This window comes from Harmonia axyridis, chromosome 6, assembly GCF_914767665.1.
Source record: "Harmonia axyridis chromosome 6, icHarAxyr1.1, whole genome shotgun sequence".
Taxonomy (NCBI): domain Eukaryota; kingdom Metazoa; phylum Arthropoda; class Insecta; order Coleoptera; family Coccinellidae; genus Harmonia; species Harmonia axyridis.
Genome location: NC_059506.1, coordinates 11,523,518 through 11,531,853, shown reverse-complemented (window position 1 = coordinate 11,531,853; position 8,336 = coordinate 11,523,518). Strand labels below are relative to the sequence as shown.

The following is an 8,336-nucleotide window of genomic DNA, read 5'->3' as shown; positions in this document are numbered from 1 at the left end:
AACCCGAGTCAACCAGTTTTCAGGTTAGCAGCCTGGGAACTGATGAAATAGTTGCTCCTATAACAAGAAGCATGGTCCAGGGCGGTAGAGGGCAGCGGGCTGGCCCTCTTCGGAACCGTCCGGAGGAAGAGCCTGTTGGGGTAAGCTGTGGGGCGAGCGGCGCAGCTCCCCGAGACGGCACCGTAAGCCAGGTCTCGAGCCTGTTCGGCAGATTGAGGAGGAGCATAAGCTTGGACGGATTAAATACCCGCCCCGCTGACGCTCCAAGACGAGATGGGAGAACACGCTGGAACGAAGAGGAAAACATCCTCCTATTACGTGTTCATTACATCGCAAAGGAATTGGAACGGAACAAGGGCATGAATTATAGGCAGACCCTCACGAATGTGTGGAACGAGATCAATCCACATAAACAGTCGTACGCCAACCTTTTGAGCAATAGAGTAAGATGGATGTTGGATAATGAGCAGTTCACCGAAATCGAACTGAACAGCATAATGCTCAGCTGTTACCCACGAGGCGCCACACCGAGTTCTGCTGACGAGTCTGCAGAAGACATCCCAAGTCAACTACCAAGAGAAAGCGCTGTACCTAAAACAAGCAAATTACAACAAAAGCTACTTGAAAAATACATGATGTATGCTGGGATTCCACCTGAAAAGAGGCCTAGGATACCTAGAATGAAAGGCTCCAAAATCATGCTGAAGAAGGTGCAGGAGGTGAATGAGATAATCCAGCAGAATTTGCCAACCATCGCAAAAATAGAGGAGGTAGTAGACCTTGTATATGCAGGGGCAATCACAGTTTGCGTAGAGTTGGGCATAAAGATCACGGACTCTGTCAAACCGATGAGAAAGGAAACACCACCACCTTGGAAGAAACGTCTGGAAGAGAAGATAAAAAATATAAGAAAAAACATAGGTATACTGCATACTTACCTGAACACTGAAACTCCTTCCAGCAGAGTCGGGAAACGAACACGACAAATAGCGTCGGAATTCAAAATCAAGTCCCATGACCATCACTTCAGGCAAAGGGTAATTGAAATCTGTGACAGGCTGAAACAGAAAATTAAAGCATTAGGTAGCAGAATCCAGCGATATAATGAGCGAGTGAAAAGGTATAAGAACAATCAACTCTATTATAAGAACAAACAAAAGTTTTTCCGCCAACTTGAGCATGAAACATCTGATCAAGATAACTCACCAGCAGAAGAAGTCATGTATGCCTTTTGGAAAAACATATGGGGAGAAGAAAAGGTACACGACGATGAAGCGCATTGGATTAGGGAAGTAGAAGCGGACTCCGCCAGGTACCACATGAACGAAGTAGAGATTACGGAAGACGACATCAAGCTTGCATTAAAAAAGACGAACAACTGGTCAGCCCCAGGAGTCGATGGCATACAGAACTACTGGTGGAAGCACTTCACGACGACGCATGGCCTTCTGGCGGTGTTTTTCCAGGCTGCCCTCAGGGACCCATCCATGTTGCCGGATGTTTTCACACTTGGTGTTTCGTATATGCTACCAAAGGAAAACAACACTGTAGACCCGAAAAAGTACCGGCCGATCACCTGCCTCCCAACTATATACAAGATCTTAACAGGGGTACTGACTCGACACATCTGGAAGCATGTAAATAAAAATAATATACTAGCACAGGAGCAGAGCGGGTGCAGAGGAGACGCCAGAGGATGTAAGGAGCTTTTGATCACGGACTACATAATAACTAAGCAGGTCAAAAAGAAGAAGCGAAATATATCGATGGCATGGGTGGATTATCAGAAGGCGTTCGATTCCGTGCCTCACTCATGGCTCATAAAAACACTTCGAATGTATGGAATAACTGAACCAATAATTTCGCTACTCGAACACCTCATGAAGACCTGGCGCACACAACTAATAACTGGTGGTTAATACTGCAGAGTCCAGCTATAAGACAGCGGAAATTAAGATCAAACGGGGAATTTTCCAGGGGGATACACTAAGCCCCCTATGGTTTTGTCTGGCACTGAATCCTCTAAGCCAACTACTGAGGAACTAGATATATGGATACACTGTTCACAAGGCACGAAATATCAAAATCAACCACCGGTTGTATATAGATGACCTTCAGCTCTACGCCACGAATGAAGAACAACTGAAGAAACAACTCAGAATAGTGGCATCGTTCTCCGAATCCATAGGCATGAAGATGGGCGTAGATAAATGTGCTGTGGTCCACGTCAAAAGAGGCCGAATACAGGAGGGAGCTGGTCTACGGGTGATGGATGACATTATAATACCGCAACTAGACACGGAGGAATCTTACAAGTATCTGGGTGTCCAGCAGGCCCTGGATATTAAATCAGCAGAGATGAAGAAGGTTTTCAGAGAAAGGCTCTTCTGCAGAATGAAGAAAGTGGTCCAAAGCAAGCTCAATTCAAGATCGATGTTTGAAGCAATAAACATCTGGGCTATACCTTGTATCGCATACTCGTTCGGGGTAATCAGATGGACCAATGCGGAGCTAAAAGATATGGATAAGAAAGTGAGAGCAATACTTACAACACATGGAATCCATCATCCACGCTCATCCGTGAACAGGTTGTATATCCCGAGAAATGAGGGAGGCCGGGGCCTACTCAACCTGGAAATAACGCATTATAATACAATCTGCAGTATGAGAGAATATTTCACTTCTAAAAGCTCACCCTTTCACCAAGCACTTCTTCAAGAAGATGATAACTTGAGCCCATTGAACTTGGCGGGCCAGCTGGAACCTCCTGAGCTTACCATGGAGGGACTCACCCAGGAGTGGCGAAGCAAGGCACTCCACGGAAGGTACCCTGGAGCCCTGCAAAACAAAGATGTTAATAAGTCGGAATCACTTACTTACCTTGAAGCAGGATATTTGTTCCGGAAACAGAAGGAAGGACAATTGCAATACAAGATCAAGTGGTTCCGACAAGATCTTATATAAAAAACATCACAGGCAGGAATATACTTACAGACAGATGTCGCAAGTGTTCACAGGCAATAGAATCCATCCAACACGTGACTTCCTCATGTAGTGTGCTGGCGCCAACGGATTATACTCAACGGCATAATGAGATGGCGAAGGTTTATCACCAGGCTATCGCTAAAAAATACGGCCTTATAAAAAGGACATTAAGACCGTTTGAGTATCAGCCAAGTAGCGTCCTTGAGAACGAAAGCTACAAGCTATACTGGGATACTTTCATCACGACGGACAGACCAGTCAAACATAACAGACCGGATATCCTACTTCATAACAAGAAGGAAAAAACAGTGGTGATTATGGACGTCGCTATCCCGGCCGACGATAACCTGAGCAAAACGTTCATCGAAAAGTTGACAAAATACCATGATCTGGCTTTTGAACTGAAGACTATCTACAACTTAAAGTCAACAACAATACTGCCTCTGGTCATGTCAACAAATGGATTGGTCGAGAAACATCTGGTTGAGAATACACAGAGATTGGAATTGGACGAGGAGGTCATCAGCGCAGCCCAAAAAGAAGTTATCCTCGCGAACACAAGACTGGTGAGGAAGTTCCTGACATCCCTCTGACCTGCTTTGGCAGAATCTGCCCGGCAGCGAAGAGTCCAACCCTATATGGTGAAGAGGAAAAAAAATATATATATATATATATATATACAGAATGATTTCTAAGGGAATCGACCAAGTTTTACACCAAAAAAATACTCTGTTTTCTTTGCCGAGCTTTCGGATTTTATTCAATCCATCCTCAGGGCTTCTACAAGATATCAACAAAAATTATCAGTTACAATAAAAAGAAAAAATAAACATAAAACTGTCACAATGGTACATACAGTCATCGATAAAACTTGATTAAAATGAAAAACAAAAACAATTGAAAACATACTCACTGAAATCGAGGTTAAGGTGTCAACAAATATAAACTAATCATTAAGTAATTCATAAATCTAACAAAAATAAAAATATTTCAGGAATCTCAAAGTGACAACTGGGTATCTTATGTCGATAAAGGTCAATATTTTAATGTGGAATATAGAATGAAATAAGATGGTGGTATTTGCACATGCGTTTAAATCATTCAATTTAGACAGAAAATAAAAATCAATGAGACAAGGCATCAAACAATGGGTGCAAGAGAGATGGTGGGTTTTGTTCACAAATTTTATTATTCATCAATAGGTCCATCATAGAAATTTTTCTCTCGGTTTGGGTATGTTAACAAATATGTGTAGATATTACTAAGATTTTGCGTGTCAGATTTACTGTTAATTGCTTCTTCTTCCTCATTGATATGGATCATCTCTAATATAATTCTCTTATTGTAATTCCGTTCTTTATCAATTATCTCTACATTGTCAAAAAGAAATTTATGATTTTGTTCTAATGAGTGCTTTGTTAGGGCACACCTTTTGTTCTTTTTATTTATGTCGCTCTTGTGAAGTGATATTCGATTTTTCAACAATTGAGATGTCTGACCTACATAACCACGCGAACAATCTTCACACTGTATTCTATAAATTACATTTGAATGCATCTCTCTTGCACCCATTGTTTGATGCCTTGTCTCATTGATTTTTATTTTCTGTCTAAATTGAATGATTTAAACGCATGTGCAAATACCACCATCTTATTTCATTCTATATTCCACATTAAAATATTGACCTTTATCGACATAAGATACCCAGTTGTCACTTTGAGATTCCTGAAATATTTTTATTTTTGTTAGATTTATGAATTACTTAATGATTAGTTTATATTTGTTGACACCTTAACCTCGATTTCAGTGAGTATGTTTTCAATTGTTTTTGTTTTTCATTTTAATCAAGTTTTATCGATGACTGTATGTACCATTGTGACAGTTTTATGTTTATTTTTTCTTTTTATTGTAACTGATAATTTTTGTTGATATCTTGTAGAAGCCCTGAGGATGGATTGAATAAAATCCGAAAGCTCGGCAAAGAAAACAGAGTATTTTTTTGGTGTAAAACTTGGTCGATTCCCTTAGAAATCATTCTGTATAAATCACGACCATTACTGCATCTAAGTTATATATATATATATATATATCAATTTTCCCACACCCCTTATCATACTTATAACTATTGTTTGTATATTGGGAATTAAAATTGTTGATATTTAAGCATGGGGTTTTATGCAGAAGTGAGAAACAACTATGGAAGAGTAGCATATGAGGCGTTGAAGTCATGGTCTTCATACAATATGAAACTGGCATCTTATAGAAACCGAAGAGTGTTCCTTTTGGAATGCAAAAGACAGGGTTTACTACCCAAACATATTTCCAGCAATATGAATTATTTGTTCAGCTCAGCAAGTGATTCAGGTTCGTCCAGACAGGTTCAAGGTATGTTGGAGAAATCAAGGCGTCTCGTTCTTCAATTTGAGATCACTGTGACTGTGACCAGGGTAGGAAGAATGGAGTGTGAGTCTTCCAGGTTGTGGCAGATCTTGGAGGGGTTGCTTCCACCAGAGATGCTAATTCGTTTTGAATCTTACCAGTCCAGAAGGTACTTTGGCGAGTCTTTCTCGAGCTAATATTTAGGTGCGCCCTCTCCCGGGGGTATTGTGTTTCGTCCCGAGATCGCTGGTGGACTCATCGGTTAGGCTATCTCTGCCTAAGACACACCTTCCCACACCATTGGGTGAGAAGTGAATCGGTTGCTTCGCGTCGACCCCTTTAAATACGCCGGGGCCGATGTTTTGTGGCGCACTACCACCATAGCGCCATCTCTGAGCAAACCGAGTCACTACACACCCCCTCACTAGTAACGAAGATCCTCCTGAGGAGGAGGTACGCAGGTGGTCCCAGGGGGAGAGAGCGCTTGCGTGCTGTGATGACGAAAAAACGAGGCTCGGCGTGCCATCGGCTCTAGTGTCCGATGGACACCCCAGTAGCCGTAACGTTGAGCGGGGCAGTGAGTCGCCTCTGCGCTCCAACGCCGCAGCTTTCCGTCATCACGTCGGGGTCACCAATTTGGCGAGTCTGTCTCGAGCCAATATTTAGGTGCGCCCTCTCCCGGGGGTATTGTGTTTCGTCCCGAGATCGCTGGTGGACTCATCAGTTAGGCTATCTCTGCCTAAGACACACCTTCCCACACCATCGGGTGAGAAGTGAATCGGTTGCTTCGCGTCGACCCCTTTAAATACGCCGGGGCCGAAGTTGTGTGGCGCATTACCACCATGGCGCCATCTCTGAGCAAACCGAGTCACTACAGTACAGAAGAGAATTTGCTGCTATCAAGGAGAGAAATCTGATGAAGGTGAGAGCTCTATCGGATGAACTTCTAAAGAGAGTAGAACCACAAGAAAGGTGGGTAAGGAATGTTAGTTCTGTGATTATACCAGATAGAATATTGAAATTCCTAGCACTGGGCCCCAGATTCGGCACTGATATTCCTTTGAAGGAGGTTTCCATGTCGGGACTGTTGGCAGATGTAGAGAGCATTATAGACCTTAATGATAGACTGTCAGATGAGGGGAAGAACATCAAACGTTCCCAAGCTGCTAATATTATAACCAACTACATCAAACCTGGAAAAAGGACTAATAATGTTTTCCAGAGAGAATTTTACCACTGTAAGAGTACCTAAGTCAACATCAAGAATTGCTTGTGTTACGGGCTGATAAAGGCAATGTTACGGTATTGATGGATAAGGATCAGTACACAATTTTGCTCAATGAACAATATTACCAACTTCTTCCTAACAGAGATCCAACCATTACAATACAAGGTAAATGTAATGCATTGATTAAGCGATGGGTCAGTGGGGGCCACATAACACAAGTACAAGGTAAATTACTGTACATTTATAATTCAGTTCCCGCTAGATTCTACGGTTTACCAAAAATCCACAAACCCATTCTTGCCTTGAGACCAATAATATCATCTGTCAACACCCCCACTTCCAAACTGTCAGTTTTTGTTTCAGACATCCTGTCTAAATATCTTTCTTCCACCAGAAGTAGATATTTTATTGAAGATTCCTTTGCTTTTGCCCAACGTGTGAATGGTTTCCAGTTACCTGTTGATTATGTCCTGATCAGCCTGGACGTTGTATCTCTTTTCACCAACATTCCAGTAGAGTTGGCAGTCTCAGCTGTTGAGAACAAGTGGGTTACTATCAAAAACCACACTAGTCTACCAAAAGAAGAATTCATATATGCCATTAAGTTCCTGTTTTCTTCTAACTATTTTCTTTTTAATGGTAGGTTCTTCAAACAGGTGCTCGGTTCCCCTATGGGTTCCAACTTCAGTCCGTCCATTGCTGAAGTAGTAATGGATTTCCTGCTGGACTGCATTCTTGTTAGCATTCCTTTTCACATTCCTTTCATCAAGAAATATGTTGATGATCTAATATGTGCTGTACCTAAAGACCAGGTTGCTTTCGTTCTAAACAGGTTCAACAGTGAACATGAAAGTATACAGTTTACGTTGGAGGAAGAAACAGCGAGTGGTGTCCCATTCCTGGATACAAGGGTGATTCGAACACCGGAAAATAGGCTGATTCTGGATTGGTACCGAAAGCCAACAAGTTCAGGGAGATACTTACACTATTTTTCCAATCATCCACATGGACAAAAGGTAAACATGATTTTAGGATTGAAGAATCGCATCGAAAAAGTTGCCCATCCAAGTCTAAGGCAGCAGAATCTGAGGTTATTGTTACAATTGATGCTAGAGAATGGATACCCAAAGAGGTTGTTGTCCAGATTGATATCCAATACCACTCCTTCGAGACAGCCAACGAATGGAGAGAGGGGCGCATCCACCACTGTGGACACTGAGAACGTAGATAGAATTCTTTACTCTTCTATTCCCCTAATAAATGGTATGACTAATGCATTAATTAACCTCCTAAAGACCACACAAATTAAATTGATTCCGAAATCTTATTTTAAAATTGACAGACTATACAGTCGAGTGAAAGATAGGATGACTGTTGATAATATGAGTGGTGTGGTGTATTGTATTCCATGTTCAATATGTAGTGAGGTGTATATTGGTCAGACATCTCAGCTTTTGAAGAGAAGGATTGCTCAACACAAGAGCGACATCAAGAATCCAAATAAGATTTGTGCCCTAGCAGACCATACCCGGGACAAAGATCACCCAATGGATTATGATTCCACCAAAATTCTTGAATGTGCAGTTAGTGGAAAGAAAAGATGTTTCTTAGAGATGTACCATATTAAACGACACACTTGTTCTATGAATTACAGAAGGGATGTAAACAATATTAGCTCCATCTATACTTATTTGATTCATTATGACCAGTTTGGTGGCAGTGAATTGGATGGATCAAATGGAAT

The 8,336-nt window shown here is 41.7% G+C and overlaps 1 long non-coding RNA gene across 1 annotated transcript; it reads right to left on the bottom strand.

Moving 5' to 3' along the window:
• Positions 1–8: 8 nt before the first annotated feature.
• Positions 9–3,656, bottom strand: LOC123682866. Its single transcript, XR_006747895.1, has 5 exons — positions 2,993–3,656; positions 2,696–2,838; positions 2,550–2,631; positions 939–1,058; positions 9–884 (listed from the first exon to the last, which is right to left on the bottom strand). It is a non-coding gene; the product is annotated as an uncharacterized LOC123682866 (long non-coding RNA).
• Positions 3,657–8,336: the final 4,680 nt, after the last annotated feature.